We start from the raw sequence: 19,620 nt of genomic DNA, 5'->3' as shown, positions 1-19,620 counted from the left end.
CCTCAGTGATGGATGATTCCTACATACCAAGTGGCTTAATAGTCAGTATGGTTGGAAAATAACTATTTTCAATATGCTATAGTATTTGTAGCATATAAACCATAAGTACACTCTTGGAACTCTACAACAATGATATGTACCTAGTTTCTTCGTGTACTGCACATCTCATCTGGCATTATCATCCCCAATGCTCACCTGTACCAAAAAAAAACCAAAAAAACAAAAACAAAAAACAAAAAACGACTAATTTCCCCATTAACTTCTTTGTTCAGGTTATCTTAAAACAAAACAAAACAAACAAACAAAAAAACATACTTTGGAAACCTGTCAGCTGCCTTAAATCGAGTAATAAAAATTTTAAAAGCTACCATTGGACACCTACTTTATTTCAGAAATATTTTAAGGTGGGTTTAAAATTGGAAGATGTATGAACATTTCTACTTTGTTTTTTTTCTTCCGTTATAAATGCACACATGCTTCTTATGACAAATGACAACACAAGCAGTATAAATGTACTTCTCCACTCCCAACTTCTTAGGGCTCAAATAAACCAAGTTCTCTCGTAGTACTCTTTTCCTGGCACTGTTAAGTTGTATCCATAGCAACAGCAACAAAACCCCTCTGAGCCCTGTGATCTCACCTTCCTTCTGCAACCAAATCCTTTCTGTTCCTAATGAATTCATTTTAATCTGGATATGCAAAATGTGGAAATACACAAATGATATTCCTGCTCTTCTTATCTGTCCTCTGAAAGTGGTGGCTTTGGTGAGAGATGCTAACTTGATTGAAACAAAGATCATTTTTCTTCAGAGGACCCATTAAACTTCTAGCCACAGATATTAAAAAAGATTTGAATCTTGATTTTTAGAAATATGTTAAAAAATTAAAAACAATACAGAGAGCCTTTAATTTCTGTCTCAATTGTGAGACCTGAAGAAGTCCACTGGCAATAATCCAGGGCTAAGCAGGAATTAGGAGAGACACTACACATTTAAAGATTAGAAGAAGAGGTGAATGTGAGGAAATGAGAAGGAATTTAAGTGAAAAAAAAAAAAAAAAGATTCTCAAAACTTAGAAATCCTCAGACCCATGAAAACTCTGTGGCACTGCAAAAGATAATGTTTTCTTGTTTTTAATTTTCTATCCTATGATGTGTGTTAGTTATTTTCACAGATAAAACCACAATATTCACAGCAAGACCTATGAGAATAAGTAGGTCCCTATACTGTTTTTACATAATCTGGGTCTTTCTTGATAATATATCCATTTGTAAAAATGTAATTTTTAATATAACAGCCATCTCAAAATAAGCCATGCCAACATGTCTCAAATTATGTCCCATCAATCATTTCTTACGTTATTTCTTAAAAAAGGGGGGTGGGTGTGATTTCATTGTGAAAAAGTTTGAGATCATCTGAATGTTAGATAATTTTGGAGACACAAAAATGCACATTTTCATATACTGAAGAGTCCTGGTGTAAGTCTACCTATATGACTCTTTAACTCTGCAATTCTCAAACACATTTAATCAAAATGGTATTTTTCTTACAATGTATTACTACTATTTTTGAACATTCAGAGAATGTTGTCTCAGGTCCTTCTCAGCAAAAGCTCTTATTTGTGTTGCTTTCCTATTTTTAGTGTTTAATTAAAAGCAAACTGAGAGCAAGAAGGAGGTATAGCCTGAGAGGCAGAGGCTGAGCTTGAAAGATAACCTTGATCTCTTGCTTTTATACTTGAGGCTGCCACTGCTTGACTCATTCACAATCCCCCTCCAAGGCCCCTCTGGGCATGAGGCTGAGGGCTCTGTCCTTGTCAAAGCATTGACTTGGCTCAGTTATAGTCTTATCAGTAGCTTGAGAATTTCTTGGCCCTGAATTATCCTATATCTGCCCCATCCAACTTAAGAGCTTAAAAATTTAAATATCTCTCTGACAGTAACAGTGTAGATTCCAATGTTTTGTCAGGGAAATTTTGGGAAATTTCATCTTTTCCTTATTTATTCACATAACCTCATAAGTTTTAAAATTTTTAAAATATGATCTTACGTGGCTCCTAAAATGAGAAAGTATAATCTTATATTTTAGAACATGTGAAAAAGAGGGTACTTAATGTTCTTAGATTTCTGACTTTAAAAAAAAAAGCTGTGAAGAGAAAAAAATGAGAAAGAAAGGATAACGCAAAATGCCATAGTACACCTGAACTTTTTTTTCCACTTTTTATTGGGGAATATTGGGGGACAGTGTATTTCTCCAGGGCCCATCAGCTCTAAGTTGTTGTCCTTCAATCTAGTTATGGAGGGTGTAGCTCAGCTCCAAGTCCAGTTGCCGTTTTTAATATTTAGTTGCAGGGGGCACAGCCCACCATCCCATGCGGGGATTGAACAAGCAAACTTGTTGTTGAGAGCTCGCGCTCTAACCAAGTGAGCCATCCAGCCGCCCTGAACTTTTGAATTTGAGTGTCTTGAATGGGACCGATGCAGATTTTATTCAGGTGATTCAGGGCATGATGAACATCCTCTTTTAGATGTTCTAAAGTAGCCTCGCCTATGAGAAAAAACTCACATTCTTTTTAAAAATATTTTGTCCCAAGCAGAACATTCTTCCTTAGGACACAGAACCACAATTTAGCTAAATGTGTTAGACAGAATCATAAAGCAAATCCTTGAAACTTTCCCCTTCATGTGTAACCTATCACAAAATTTTGTTAGCGTAGCTTACTAAAGATCCCATGAATGTATTTATAACTGAAGTATTTATTTATCAACACTTATCTTTTGAGGATCTACTAAGTGTTTGGATAGAATAAATGCAGGACTTACAGTCCTGAACAAAACAGAGTTCCTATATTCATGAGTGTCCATTCTAGAGGAGCAAATGTAAAGATAGTAAATAAACAAGTAAACATATATCAGGTGAAGATGGGTGCTGCCATTAGACTAAAGCAAAATAAAGATGTATTGTTTTATAATTTTTGTTGTAATTCTATTAGATATGTGTGTCTGCATGCGTGATTAATTTATAATTGTGTTCTGAATCGTCTTTTAGAAAATAATTACTTCTATGATGTGTCAATAAAAGAAACCAAACATTGAAAAGAAAAAAAATAAAAGACATATTGAACAGCTGTGAGTGAAAAATACAGATATATGGGGGAAGAACATTTGGGAACATAAACTTGTGTAAAGACACTGAGGCAACAGGTGTATTCATGGAGCCTCAAGGATCCCAACGGAGCTGTGATGCTGTAAGAAAGAGCAAGAATGACAGGATGTGTGATTCGAGAGAGAAGCAGGAGCTGGACCATGTAGGGCCTGGTAGATGAGAGTAAAGCCTTTAGAGTTAACTCTAAGTAAGACAAGATGTCATCTGAGGGTCTGAGAAAAGAAAGTCATAATCTCATTCACTTTTTCACATATTACTCTGACTTGTCTGTGGAGAAAGCAAGGATGGAAGCAGGGAGAACAGTAGGTGGCTATCCAGAAAGACATGAGAATTGGTTTGAGACAAGATGGTAATATACAGAAATTGATAAGTCATTTGATTCTTTTCACATTTTGAAGGTATGGTCAAAAGAATTTGCTGATGGATTGGATGTGGTGAGAGAGACACAGAGGAGCAAATTACACCAGGAGAATTTGTCCTGAAGTTAGGAGAATGGCATTTCCATTTACTGAGAAACTCTATGAGAGCGGCAGTTTTATAGTCTATGGGGGACTATAGTAGTCAGCTGAGAGCAGAGTTTGCACAAGTAGTTGGGCATATGGGTTTAGTATTCAGGAAATTGATTTTCTGGAAGTCAACAAAAAAATTGGTGATATGTGAGAATATATGAGAACTACAAGAAAGTATTTAAAGGGAGAAAAAAAGAAAAGGGAAGAGAACATAAGAGGAGGGAACAGCTAATAACATAGGGAAGAAAACAAAAGGAAGTGGAATCATAGAAACCAAGAGAGGGGAAAAAAAAAAAAAACTGTTTTAGGAAAGTAGTGGTGATCAACTATGCCAAATACTGATAAGTCAAATAAGATTGGGTTTTTAGTGTGGAGATTATCGATGACTGTGATTGCTATTTGAGTATATTGGTGGGAATTGAAGGATGACTGGAGTGGGTTCAAGAGAAAACTGGAGAAGTAGAAATAAATAGTTACTAGGGTTAACTTTTTCTAAAGCTTTGCTACTAAAAGTAGAAGATACATGGAATGACTCATGGCTGATGGGGGCATATGTGTGTGGGAATGAGATAAAACAAACAGATAGATGAATGAGTCTTGAATGGAAGATAGATACTTACCTCGATAATATCAAAAGGGGAGGCAGAAGATATGGCTGTTGACACTTGCAGTGTAATAAACATGATAATGGAAGTGTGTGCAAGTTTATTCTAATTTTGTTTTGTTTAGTTTTTATATTCTCAATGAAATATGGATGAAGGTCACCAGGGTATGTGAAAAGAAACACGGAGGTGATGGAGGTTTAAGAATTACCCCTTGGGTTTCTGTCTTTAACCAACACCTATTTTGTCCCCTCATTAGACTTTTTTTCCAATTAAAAAAAAAATCAATCTGAGAATGGTGCTAGGTAAGTTAAAAACCTTTACAGTCTCCCCTTTGGTCTTTAAGTTTTGTTGACTTTGGTATTCTCATGTTTCAAGCTAGACTGAGTCTGGCATATCATATGTTCCTTCTTATTAGCAGGACCTCGGTACATGAAATGTGCTATGCTCAGAAAGCTATTTAGCCTCAGTCTTGCCTAATTAAATTACTCATTCTTTGCAGCTCAGCTCAAATATTACTTCTTCAAGTTCATTTCTGACAACCACCAACACTACCTTCCCACTTCAAGAGTAGAGTAGATCCATCTGTTATATTTCCTGGTGGGTATTTCATTTAGTGTCATTATCAGTTTATAATTCTTTACTTTTCTCAAGAAATACCTTTCTCTTCCTATAGTTTCTATGGGAACACTGTCCATGTGTGTTGTATTTAATCTGAGGTCTCTAAGTCGGCCCACTATATAGTATCTCTCTTTCTCACTTGAGTTTTCAACTGATTGAGAAATAAATCAAACGAGTAGGGCTCATGAAGACCAAGATATAGCTCCTTTATCATTGATAAAGGTTAAGTTGGAGGACATGGCTTATATCTACAGGAATATGAGCTCCTTAAATCTTACCTTCAAAACAAGGCAGACTCACCCAGTCATGACAGAGCTCCCCCCACCACCTCCAACATGAGAAGCAGAGCAGAGTAACAGCTATCTGGAGCAACTCACTCCCAAGAAAGAGGAAGGGGCTAAACTATACATGCCTCTTTTTTCATTCCAGACTCACTAATCAAACTAAATCACTGCTCTTGTCTTGAGAGGAATGAATGAGGGGAAAAAGAAAGAAAAGAAATACCTCAGTATGGAAGGAAATATCATAAATAGAGAATAAATATTTCATACCAACAGTCACTATTGCATCACGAGAGTTTACCCAAATCTGTTCATGGCATGCTTGAAATATAATATGCAAGAAGGAGTGAATCAATGAAAATCAATCATTGGCTTCCTGGTTTTCAATTTTTACTTATTTACAAAATATTTTTCATATCCTCAAACTCTAAGTCCTCTTGTGTAGTCATCCCAATTCATTTAGATTCTTTCTCTCTCGTGCCTTGGAGCAGAGATTGACAAACGGTAATCTATGGGCCAAATCTGGCCAACCATCTGTTTTCACAAATAAAGCTTTAGTGGAACAAAGCCTCACTCACTGGTGTATTAATGCCTGTGACTGCTTTTGCACAATGATTGGAGCGTTAAGGAGTTGCTACAGAGACTGAGTGGACTGCAAAGCCTAAAAATATTGAATCTCTCACAATAGTTTGCCGACACTTGCTTTAGAAAGTCAAGAAAGAGACACGCTACAGGAGCAACAGAAAAAGCTGTATGTAAAACTTGAGAGGACAGTTAAGAAAGTTTGGTAGTGGAAGGAAAAGGGAGGTTTTGTTGGATAGTTTCTTTTCAGCACTGTCTTTTATTTGATTGATAAATACATAGAGACAGCCGCAAAGAAAGAGTGCATTTTAGCAGGAGGCAGTGGTCTGGCTCTGGCTTGGGAGTGCTTTGTGGTTACCCTGATTGACCTCTCCCACCTGGAAGCAAGCTGGAATATCAGCTCAGCTTCTACACTTTCACTGGCTTTGTCACTCCTGGGAAAGGATTTCAATCAGGCCATTGCTTTTACCGGATGCTGAGGAAAGCGGTGCTCATACTAATAGCATCCTGCCTGTGGAGTCTCTAAAGCTACCTATCTATGCATGTTTTACTCTTTCTTGTTAAGCATCACTATCTATGTAGCTCAGAGGTTCAGACAAATAGAGAAACTCTCTTTCTAGCTTTGTTCATGATATAGTTCTATCCAGCTGTATTCTTAACAGTACCTCTGCCAATTTCTCTAAAGCTACCATTTTCAAATAAAGTGGAAAATGGCAAAACAATAAAAAATGTATTCTATTACATATATTCATCTAAGTATCTCAGCTTATAACATGTGGGGGGGTAGCTGTAGTTTATGTTGTAATATACCAACTAATATTTTATTTTTAAAAATTGTCTCAGGATAATTGCTTAAACCACAAAACATGAGTAGTGAGACTGATTTTACAATGTATGTCTGTGCTTTGAAATGATGTGAATTGGAGTTGCAAATTCAGAAAAAATAATAATAGCTAATATTTATAGAGCACTTATTATTCACCAATATTCTAAGCATTATTTCAATTAACACTTACAGAAAACCATGGCACTAGATACTAGGCATATGTATATTTAATAAAAGATGAAAGTCAAGCACAGAGTAGTTATGGTTAATAGATAGTATGCCCAATACCATATAATCACTCAGGAAGGAAGGTGGGATTTAAAGACCTTATAACAGAGGCTCCTATAATTTCTTTATTCACAGTACACTTAGCATTCAACTAATTTTGTTCATGGACAGAAGAAACAGAACACACAGCTTGGTTGCTAAGTAGTTACATGAAAGAATTTTAGTAAGTAGTTATGTCCTCTGAACTTCATAGACACCTACGAAGTAATAAACATAAATTAAAGGAACATATTTTTATTTCATCTTACGTAACCAAGATTATTTTCTAATGAGATGTGTACACCTGTTGGGCATTGCATAGCTTCTCAAAGCTTAGAGTCCAGCTGGATACTACCACCCTACTTTCTCTCCCACATTGATTTTCATGTGGTACTTAATTTTTATCTCAGCAACCTTCCAAAAATTTTCGCAAAGCAATGGTGTCACCAGAAGGAAAATAGCGTGATCTAAACTTGAAATTGTGAACAACCTGGAGCTAATAGTGCTTGTGTGTCCAGAAGACGTGTTCTTTGTGAATTCCTCCTGACACCCTGGGATGCATTAGTGCATAGTTCAGAAACCACAATCTTATTCATAATCTTGTTGTTTCATAGCTCACTTTAAATGCTGTCTGCAAACAACAGTAGTACACAACATTGGGAATTCCAAGGACTAAACATACAGTTCTTACTTTTAGGTTGGTCAAAAAGCTAAGAGTATGTCTCAGGCATAGACGTAATAAAAAATGGGAAAGTGAGGGGAATGGAGCAAGGTAAAGAACAGAAGCTTGGAAGCAAGACAGTCCTACATCTGCACTGAAGCTCTTAGAGATACTCGCGAGGCAGTAAGGACAAATATGAGCCAATTCTTGCCACATTTTAGAGGTACAAAAAAGATTTATGTGAATAAAGTTAATGATAAGAGTCAAATAAATATTATAGGCAGTATTGATATCCTGTCATTACCACCTCAGTAGTAATTCCTAAATTCATTCCACTTTTTGCCTTTCCACCATGGTTAATTAATCTAAACACTTAAGTTTTTATTACAATGCTACTCAAAATGCATTCCTCAGACTACGGTCAGTTTGAAAAAGGTTTGTTATTGTTTTGCAACAGAATAAGACAAGAAATTGATGTAAGAATTTAGCAACTTTTATAGCAATTTGGCAAAGTAATTTCTGTTTAATTATTAAAAAAGGGTGCTCACATTTCATATGTCAGCTCTTTAGATTTAATTTCCCCAGTAATTCATTATCATTATATTTTATAAAAGTAGCTGTCCACAGAATGGGAATTAAAGGACAAAACAAAAATGTGTTTTGCAGCGCAGATAGTTGGGGAAACACTAGTCTAGAAGGGATGCGTTGGGTAGGTATGTTTCTTTGGCCCTGTGTATTCCTGGCCCCATGGGGAAGAGCATGACTGGGAGAAGGTTAGATATGGGTCCTCCATAGCCTTGGGTCCATGATAGGGTCCCCAGCCTCCGAGTCCAAGTGCTGTGTTGATTATGATCATTCACCCACCACAAATAACAGAAGAGATAAAGGGATCACTTATTCCTGTCTTCCCAGCTCCTAGTACCAACTGGTGCATTAAAGCCACCAAGTAAGTATATTTGCGTGAACAGAGGATTGAATACAATGATAAAGATGATGATGATGATGATGATGATGATGATGATGATGATGATAATTTCTATCATTTCTTTTAATTATGCCCTGTGCCAGGTACTTCATTTCAACACTTTATATAAATTATCTCTAATCTTCACTAGAACTACCTGGATATATTTTATGCTCTCTACTGAGAGATGAAAACTCCACTTTATAATTTGAAGATGGAATGTATTTTTGAGACAAGGTTTGGGGAGTGGAAAGGTGGCTTTATTGAAAGAAATGAGATTTGAACTTGGTAAAGGATGAGCAGTGTTGTTAGAGTCAGAGAAAAAGAAACACTGTGGCCTATGTGGGGATAATTGTACAAACCAAAAAATGCAAGACAGAAGGCACCCTCCAGGTAAGATAGATAATAAATATACGAAGAGCCTAGAGCTAAGACACTGGGATTGGGGAAACTTGTGATCTAAGTAAAAAGGGCATATTCTACTTAAAAGTATTTATATTTATTAAAAGCAAAACAATAACAAGAGAAAAAAATTAAACACTGTGCCATTAAGCCAAGACTTGACTCAGTGCTGGGTCCATCATTTGTTATATCGCCTCCAAAGGGGCCTCCTTATCTTCAGCCTAGCTCTTATTATCACTGTTTTAGTTCCCAATGCAAAATACATCACTATTCAATATACCTATATATACCTTCTTGTGCATTTATTCGTTTTTCTCATGCTCTGCTTACTAGGCTATAAACTCTATGAAATCAAGATCTTTCTCTGTCTTTTTTATTAATGACTTATTTGTTTTATTAATGACACATTTATTAATACGTATATATATAGCATATATATGTGTGTGTATATATATATATATATATATATATATATATATATATATATACAAACATATACATATATAGCAACTGCTTGGTGTAGCAACTATTTGGTTACATAACAAACTACCACCACTCACCAGCAAAAATACTCAGTAGTTTAAAACAACATATTATTATTATCATCACAGTTTTGGGGGTGGTGTGTGGAGTTCCTCTGATGGTTTCATCCAGGTTTATTTCCTGTGGCTGCTCTTAGGTGGAAGTCACCTGAGCTGGAAAGTCCACAACCACCACACTCTGCCTGGCAATTGGTACTGGCTGCCAGCTAGGATACCTCATATCTTCGCCACATGGCCTCTCACCTTCCTGCGGGTTAGACTGGCTTCCTTATGTGTTGTTCTCTGGACCACATTCCAAGAGGGTGAAGACAGAATCAGTGAAGCTCCTAAAGCCCAGCCTTAGAAGTTGTGCAGCATCACTTCCGCTGCATGGGTTTATCAAAGCAAGTTGTGTCACCAGCCCAGATTCAAGAAGTGGAGAAACTGACTCTACTTTGTATGGAAGGACCTGAAAAATTTTGTGGCCATATGCTGTAATCAACAACAGTTGAGTTTCAATAAGAATGAATTATATGAATGAATAGTGTGATTAAAAGCACAGCGGGAAAAGAATACAGCATCTTCTTTAGTTTATAAGCAATGGGTAGTCATGTGGATTCGTGAATATGAGATGACATGATCAAAGAGGAGTTTTAGGAAGATTAATCTGCTGTGGCTACAGGAGGAAATAAATTGAAAAGAAACTAAATACGGATAAGTCATTTGAAGCCTGCCATGATAAACCAGAGGTAATGAAGTGAGGAACTGGAAGATTCATCAAAAATTCTACTCCTACTTTCAATTTACTTATTTGTGGTTTACAGCAATGTATGTAATTATTTGCCTAAGGACAGATGTGTGGGACCTGCCAGCATATGGCAAAAGAATAAATAAAATGCACCTGGAAAGGAACTGGGATGCCACTGATATCTAAGTGACTCCAGCCAATTGTCTACACATTTACAGGTTTGTATTAATTTATTAGCAATTCAAGGTAGCTTCAATAATTCAAGGTAGAATGTGAGATCTGTCCTTCTGAGAAAAAAAAAAAAAATTCCTTGGGATACTTTTTTTTTAACTTCCGAAGACATTATATTTAGAGGAGTCACTTTGTGTATTAAATTAAACTTAAACCCTCACGACCATTTACTTAAAACTGATTAATACAAAAGAAACAGAAAGATTAACACATAGAACATTTCAATTTTACCTTGGGGCATCCCAGCTCAGTGTCTTCTCATGTTGCTAAAAATGAAGAAGCTCATATATCTCAAGGTGTTTTCACTCTGAATGGTTATGTTTGTATTTCTCCTTTTCAAAGATAGATTGGAAAAAACACTCAATTCATAAATTTATTTGGAGAATGCCTATTTTTATACTTTCCTAGAAGAAAGAGGAATTGATGGAAATGTATCTGATTTCTACGTAAAAAGGTTATATTTTGAAGTTTGAAAAAGAATGTTATTTTAAAAACTTCTCTCAATGTTCAATTAACAAAAATTAGAATCTTAGCTGTAGTACATTGAACAGCAGCCTAGCAATTAAAAACCTTTATATAATTCTAAACTATTTGATGGCTAACACATAATAAATAGGAATTTTCAATAAAGTTTAGCTAAATCAACTTTTCTCAAACTAAAGATCCTTGCATTTATAGGCATAAGAATGTGACGTTGGCCTATCTTTTACGGATCACTCATAAAGTGATTCAATTCTAGCCCTAACTTTTGGTAAGCATATTTGTTGTAAGTAGATATTAACCTCCCGCAATAGAAATAAGGATTCAGGATTGAGAGCTTCTCTTCCTCATAATTCCAACTGCCAATTATACTATTGTACCTGTATGGAGGAGAGAGGTCTTTTGAGACCCCTACGTCAGTGTGTTTATAAGTTTGGTTTTTAAAAATTCACATCAAAATCATCAGTGGCCCCACTTCAAAGATACAAACTCAAAATCCCCTATAATATGTTTTTTTATCTTTATTTTTAATTAATTATTTAGGTGATTATTTTGAACAATAAAGTTTAAACATCTGTTCTAGATTTGACCCCAAGTAATATACTTGATACACCCTTGAGTGGCAAGGAAATTGTCTCTCCTTTAAAATAGAATAGGAATCACCTGTGTGCATTAAAAATACTTTCTGGGTGGTTTCTTTATGCTAGAAAAAAATGCTCAAAGTGTTGAGAACACAGTAATTAATCAGATCAATTCTATGGTTTCAGGGAGCCCTGAATCTAAAGATAATTCAATTACAATACAATCACGAAAAATGCCATGAAACAATACCATGGAGAGTTCAGGGAAGAATAGGAGGAATTAACGTCACAGCACAGTCTTAAAGGAAGGTTCTAGAGATGGGGAGTTTTGCATAAAGATGAGAGAGACAGTGGCATTTTCAGACACTATCTTTTGTTCTTTGTTCTTAGAGCAGAGGAGAAAATAATAGATAAAGATGAAGAATAGTTAAGATAGAAAGCTAAAGCGGTCCACTAGAGTAACTTGTGGAATTTCTTGTTCTATTTTATTTTATAAAATGTCTTTGGCTACATTGATTTAGCCCACAGACTTTATATGAGGTGAACTGACATTAGCCAACTAGATTGTACTCTTGTATTCCTAGAGAATACGATTAGTACTATTGTTAGAAACATGTTGCTAAAGTGGTTACCCCATGCTATAGGAGCAGAGAATAACCTTGTTTTTAAAATGAATCTTGGGTATATAAAAGCAGTTCACTACCAAAACATGGAGTCCTCAAGACATTTTTTTTCTCATTTTAGAAGCTAATCATTCTTGACTGTGATTTTCATTCCATACCTCACATCCACTTTACCAACAAATCTTGTTAGCTCCACCTTGAAAGTATACCCAGAATTTCATTACCTTTCACCATGTGCATTACCATCTTGACCAAAGCTTCATATTCTCTTTTCTAGTCAGTAGTTGAAAAGTAGCTGACTGTTTTTTCTGCTTTCTTCCATGCCTTTCTATACAAAAACTGGAATAAGGCTAAAGAAAGTCTTTTATTACATAATGAGGTCAAGTGGGGGAAGTTTTTGGCTGTCAACTGATCCACTTGAAGATTTTTTTTCTTATTCCCTTGCGTAGTTTTGATGGTAAGCATACAAATGTAGCAGCGTGGCTTAAGAAGAACACAGTGACTAGGGCTCAGGTCCTTGTCAATGACGGTCTCTGTGACCTGACTATTGACCCAGATCAATACAGATGTGGGGAAGAGCTGAGAGGAATCCAAAAGTGGTGGTAGGGGAGGAAACACTCAACATCAATTTTGGCCTATGGCCAGCCCATCTGTGAGTGTTATAGTTTTTTGCATATATCTTCCTCTCATAGTTTGCTTTGCTTATTTGTTTTTTTCTCCAAAAAGAGGCTCAAGCATTCTGGAGAAGCTGCTCCCAAAATTTATACAAGTAGATAAAAGTGACACAAGAGGTGGGTAATGTGCTGTGTTGTCCAGATCTGTTTGCACACTGAAGACGTTATCCTCATGGGAAATTGCTGTTTCTTAAGCCCCCACTATCAACTCTCTCTGGAATTTTTATCTTGTCTAAATATCAGGTAAATTATCCCCAAATACTAATGATCTCCAGATATGTAATTTGCTTTCTGACATTCAGACAGGGATATGGAATTAGAAGAGCTCTTATTGGTACTGAGTTTGATTTCCTTTGAGGACCCTAATCTCAAAGCCTTAGACAACTCTCTTGGAAGAGCTTGATAGGTGTTTAAGTCTTAGATACACTTAATTTCTTCCTCTCTGATAATCAGAGGGACTTGTCTCTGAACAGAGTACACAGAATTAACCAGCAGGAAGAAGGAGTCACTCATATATTTCTGCTACTACTGCTTTTGCCCTTGCAGATACAAGTAACACCGGTCAGGCACTGTTCTCTCTATAAATGAGATGGCCTTTCCTAAGTTGCATGCTTGAAATAAAACATATTTTCGTCATGACCTGTACTTCCAAGATACACTTTTGTTTCTGGCCGGACAAAAATGGCACTCCTCTCTCATTTGATTTTGTTGTTTGTTATTATTTACCACTATCTTCTGATTTCAAAGATAAAGGAAGAACTCACAAAAATGAAGAAAGAACGTTGAAGGCAATAGTCAGCATTCAGCATCATCAAAATACTCCTTAGTGAGAATGAGGACTAATGTAATGCCCACTCTTCTTAAATGCTCCAACTTTCCCAGGACCTTTGACTTTAGACATATGGGTAAACATAATGGATTTCTATTTCACTTTTCCTGAATGTTGCCATATATTGCTAAGCTGGGGTGGATTTGAAATTATGAGCCTAAACACTGTCTCTTTCTTCATCTAAAAAAACCATGTGAGTAAACTGGAAGTAATCTAGATCCCTGTGGACCTCAGACTCAGCCCTTAAATGTAGTAATGGGTTGCTTACCTTCAATATTGTGGGCAATAAATATACTCCTATCTTGTTTAGGTTATGAAAAAGTTGGCATTTCTTATACCCAACTAAATGGGATATTACTAATTCACCTATTTCAGAAATTTAGAAGAGGAGACAAATTAATGTGCACTAACCATTTCCTACAGTATATTTTCAAGTAGCATTGATGGGAAAGAGAATAATGAAAATAATAAAACTCAAAAGATGTACAAAAGAATAAATGTTCCCTCCTCTCACCCACCTATAATAGTCTTGTTACTAGAATTTACATTTTTAAAAAGTATTGAATTCATTGATACATTATATGCCCTGTTTAAGAATTACTTACCTGAGATCAAACAAGCACTTGGTCCAAATTCCTACTACAAAAATGTATGATAATCTTACAACCCCATTTTACAGCTAAAGTCAGGTGGCTATTGAGATAGTATTAACTGAATGAAATATACAATTATAAGGGGTGACTGTATGCGGAGCTGTGGGTGGCGGGTAGTACAGTGCCTTGGGTTATTTTTTTCTTGGTACCATTCCCCCGCACCCCTTACAATTCAGGTAAATCCTCAAACTGCAGTCTCACTTTTTGATTTGCACTCAAAAGATCAGTAAAATAGCACTTGGATATTTACAAGGGAAAAATGGGGAAAAGGCTGATGAATATCTTTTTCTTAGTCTTGGTAACATTAGTAACTGACTTTCTAAATCAAAAATAACGTTTCAAATACGAAATAACTTGCACGAAGCCAAACCTCTGTCTTGACTCTCAGGAGTCCTTGAAGAGTGTCCAAAGCCTGGTTACACCCAAGGTATTTCCTGCTTTCTTTGGTCAGGGCCTTTCAATAAACAAGTACCTTTCTTCTCACATTAATAATGTTTTTAAGGTAACTTGTCAGTAGAAAGAGGCAGCCAAATTCCTTCAAGAAATAACAATTCAGTACACTTGCTATCTAAGCAGTCTGTGTATTTTACTCCTGCCCTTCTCATATCCGCAACCCTAACTGTACATTTTACCAAAGTGAATCTTAAGACAAGTTCATTTACATTCTAAGTTTAAGTTAATCATTAAATTTTTAATGTGGCTCAGCATGCATATGAATGGCACTTAGGTGAAGTGGAAAATGGATTCTTCCTCTACTTCCTCACTCTCCACGCCTCCGCTACAATATTTTTCCTTTGACTGAATGTCTGTCTTTATGACACAGCTATCCGAGCAATGGTATGATTACAGCCATCCAGGGGTGCACATTTTCATTCTTTCTCAGGTTTCTGCTCTGAGCCCATTACTCTGTTTCTTCAAATCCCTGTCTGTCTCCATGTGTTCACACATGAGTGTGCACACTCAAGCAGAATGATCTGTTTATTCTGGAAATAGTCATAGTACCATATTGGCCAATGTGAGATCACTGGAATAACTTTTGTTGATGTCTTCCACATGTTGGCTGACCATATGCATTCTAGTTTAACCAATGTGTGTACTCTCTCAGTTTCCACATATGCTGAGCAAGGCTTTTATTTAGAAGGCAGGGGAATTGCGAAGTGTCTGATGATAGCATTCTGTGAATATGTTGCTTTATCTGAAAGAAAATGTGTCCTTAAACAATCTGTGATCTCTTATGGTTAAGCTAGTCATGCAACTTGGAACCATAATAACTTCTCCAGATTTTCTGGATTAGTAATGACCAAAATTGAACAGAGAAAAAAAAATTAAATAAACCCCTTAATGTAAATAATTATATCATCTTTCCTTAGAGAAGAAGCTTAATGACTCAGAAGGCATTAAAAAGTGTAATTCATAGGCAGAATCCTGTTTCAAATTTCCTTCTATCTGGTCTCTGTTTTTTGAGTAACATAACAATATTTTCCTCATGAATTATCAGGAAGTGATAATTCTGAATTTTCATGCATGTCTTCAGTTGGATTTACCCAGGTTTTGTATGAAATTAAAAAGGACCATGGTATTGAAATGGTCTGTTTTTGCTCATTGTCATGTTATTTGCAATCTATTTCAGGTATGTGCCCAGCTACAAGTTGATATATTTCAGAGTAGAAGGGTAACATTATCCATATAGTTTAAATAATGACGAGTTGGAACTTTTGCTGTTTTCTTGGTTAAGAATACTATAGAAATGCACAACCACACATTGTGGCTGACTCTATTTAACTTTATGTTCAGGCACTCACTGAATTTTCTTTGATATTTTAAAGAAAATTATATTCAATTTCTTTCTGCCTTTCAACGTCTCATAACTCAGCTCATAGAACTTTTTAACCTTTGATTTTATCACTGATAAGTATACCTTTTTCATGTGTTTTTGACCTGTACCTGTTAATGTTGTGCCAAGTTCCATTTGAATAAACTACTTGGTAGAAATGTGAGATTACTATTTGAAGTGATGTGATCCTAACATTTGAGAAATGGTATCATTTGTAGTGATGCAAGAGACAATAGAAATTCTACTAAATAGAAACACAAATCTTGGACTCCCTGGGTAATATGAACGCTGAAGAACTCTATTTAGTTGCAGCTACTGTGAACTTGGTCTGTGAGTTTATATCTCTACCCCCTGTCGCGTGACAACAGAGATTTTGAGCACAAGATGGAACAAAGTGAAATTTATACAGTGCAGAGAATGAAGAAGCTACAAGTTACCCTGGCAGGGACTTTTAGGAACTGAAAGAATTTAAACCTAGAAATCATTAGAAAAAACAACCCCCATAATGCAACCTATTATTTGTGGACTCAATAGATCCAAAAATTTCCAAAGTCACTAACATTAGACTACATAAAGTATATCCATGTCTAGGACAGAGGAGTCAATATAGGTGTCCATTAACATATATCTGATGATAAAGATACCATCTTAGGTTTCTTGTTACTTCAGTAATACTGGTGGATAGAGGTGATGTGATTATAGTGTACGAGGCTTTGGTTGCACAGACAGCAAATGAAGTCTTACTTTTTTAGTGATCTTGTGAATTGGCAACTATTCAGTCTGGCATGCATCTCCTGCTGGCCCATTCACCCAACAGCAACCCCATTAAGATCATAAAAGTCATCGCTATCCCACAAAGATAGCAGGAATCTCGTCAACAGATATCCAGCCTAGGCAATGGAAGGGTGCTATTTTAAGTAAGTAGGAATACTATTGGGTTCTCAGTCCAACACAAATCCCAAATAACAACTACACCAATATGCTTTTGGAATTCCAGTGCAAGTCAAACACTAATGCTATTTACTAACACCAATGGCAAATATAACACGACAATGCCAGTTTGATTATGTTATTCACAACTCTATAAAATTAATTATTATCTTAGGATAAGTTCTAGGATACAGAATTGCTGGATAAAAAAAAGAAAACTCATCGGTATACCTTTAAATATTTTGATACAATATTCCATATTTTTCACCAGAAAGGCACTATTTTACTCTCCCACTGAGTACATACGATGATGCCTGTACAGGCGTGGGGACCAGGATATGTAGAGTGTTGTGCTCTGATAAAAAGTGTTTGACATCATGTGAAGAAGCAGGGAACCAATCATTTCATCTGTCTTCCTAACAGTGACTCCGCCTTTCTTATTTCATGCTGTCATGTCTGATTTTGCTTTTGCACGGGCATATACTTAGGGAAGGTAGGGCAGGGGTTGTTCTCACTTGAGGGAACAAATTATGATCATTCTAAGCCAAACATGAATTCCACTTTTTTTTTTTTAAACGAGTAAGTGGTTTAGGCGTGGCCATGAGGTACAGTAGCATCAAACAAGAGAGATGGCTACTGGAGTGGGGCTCCTATAACACAGTTTTCTTTGTATTGACAACACATTTGTGAAGAAAGATGTTCTAATTTTTTCAGCTCTGGCTGAAAAGATTGTGTAAAGATGTGACGTATGCCACTATAGCAGCCCTCTTGGAAGCATGAGGACCAATCTCCTACAAGATCAATAATGTTGAAGGGAGTGAAATGGAAGATACAGGACAATCCGGGACCTGGATGCCTGTTAACCCCAATATCCAGTAACAAAAACTTTTCTTTATTACTTAAGTCACCTAATACTGTTTTTTGTTGTTTAAAGCTGAAAATAGTGTGACTCAGACTTTAATTTCAGCTTCAAGTTTTAAACAGCTACAGCAAATTTGAATACAAATATTCTAGATGTCTTCTGTAAAGTTTTCGTGCTCTCAGCACACTCCTACTTATACACATAAAAGATCAATAATAGGTTACAGAGTATAATAGGGACCTGAGGGAAATATGATCATACAAAGTGTTCATGGGCTTTTACAGATTATGATAGAGATTTGAGAATGCAGGAAGAGGTACAGTGTGAGATGAAAAAAAACTGAAATGCCACGGTTAAAATTGTCTCTTCCAGATATTACACACTGCCCCTCACTGTGTTAAAAGAGTGATGAAATTCATCTTCCCCTTGCTGGCCTTCCTCATGCTGACCACATCTACTAAAAGAGAAAACGCATATAGTCCAGATCATGAAGCCACCAAGCATTTCAGTGGTTTAAGGAAGTAGTGCGTGGTGGGTTTGGGCTCTGTCGTTGGTTATTTGCTGATTTTCATGCCAGATCCTTCATGACAGAGTGGGGGATAGAGGGAGAACACAGAATTTCAGAATGGACACTCAAGTTTACTGCCAATCCCTGATAAAATTATAAATGGTGTAGGAGGTTTTAATATTAGCAGTCAAATCATTTTTACCATGGTAATTTCCAGTTGTCTAATATTATTATAAGTACTGTTAGTAGATATCTACAAGGAGAAATGGAAAAAATGATCTTATCTTAGGTCTATTTCATTGTATGGGTTTTTCCATAAGGATTATGATTTACTTTAAAATTTTGTGGCTGAGCCAGAGGCTTGTTCATTTTCCCTGACAATTAGCTGCTGAACAGAATGCTGTTTCTCTATCACATTAGCAATCTTATGTTTAAAAGCTGTTAAGTAATTCTTGCTCATAGGGCCCCAACAGGACTAAATTATTTAGGTTATAAACGTACTTCTCAGACTTTGCATGAGTTTGTCTGGAGTCCTGTCTGAATTTTAGCAGCAAGGTACTCCAGTGGAGGACAAGTTATCAATGACATGGGTGGCTGGTTAAAGTGTTCATTGAATCTGGGAGAGAAAGGAATAGAGCCTTTGCTTAGATTCCCTGTTTCATGAGTCTGTGGGAAAGTTAAATAAAATCCATGATGAATATACTCATATGCAAGGAAGGAAAAGGCATTTCATGTTCAGATTGCCAAATAAGGGTTGTAGAGGTGCTAAAGAAGGTTGGAAATCAAATAGTGGGATTGCTTCTTCATATACAGATTAATAAATGACTGTGTATATCAGTGATGTCCTGAAAAAATGCAGTTATTTTTTTAACATTAAAATTTATGATTTTTGCTCCTAACAAATATTTTTCAGACTAGAGTTAAGTACACACACACACACACACACACACACACACACACACACACATATTCATCCCCATTCTTGTCCAACACAAATTTGTTAATCACCCTTTCTTCTAATTTCTTTAAACAGAAAAAAAAAAAAGTTGAAACAGAAGGGAAAATGTTGCTGCAATCTTCGTCACAGACCTGGCACCTGACATTAGGCCCTCCAGAATCTCTCTCTCCTCGTACCCTGTGCACACTTCTATTTGGCACTTATGATGCCAAATTTTATTTATTTCTTTTTCACCTCCATTCTAAAAATATAAGATTTTTGCAAACTAGACTTTGTATGTTTTGAGGGGCTATGAATGGCTCCACCTAA

Source organism: Rhinolophus sinicus, chromosome 3 (genome assembly GCF_057876585.1).
Source record: "Rhinolophus sinicus isolate RSI-liver-muscle chromosome 3, RSI-T2T, whole genome shotgun sequence".
NCBI lineage: Eukaryota > Metazoa > Chordata > Mammalia > Chiroptera > Rhinolophidae > Rhinolophus > Rhinolophus sinicus.
Note: the sequence above shows the minus strand (reverse complement) of the source record.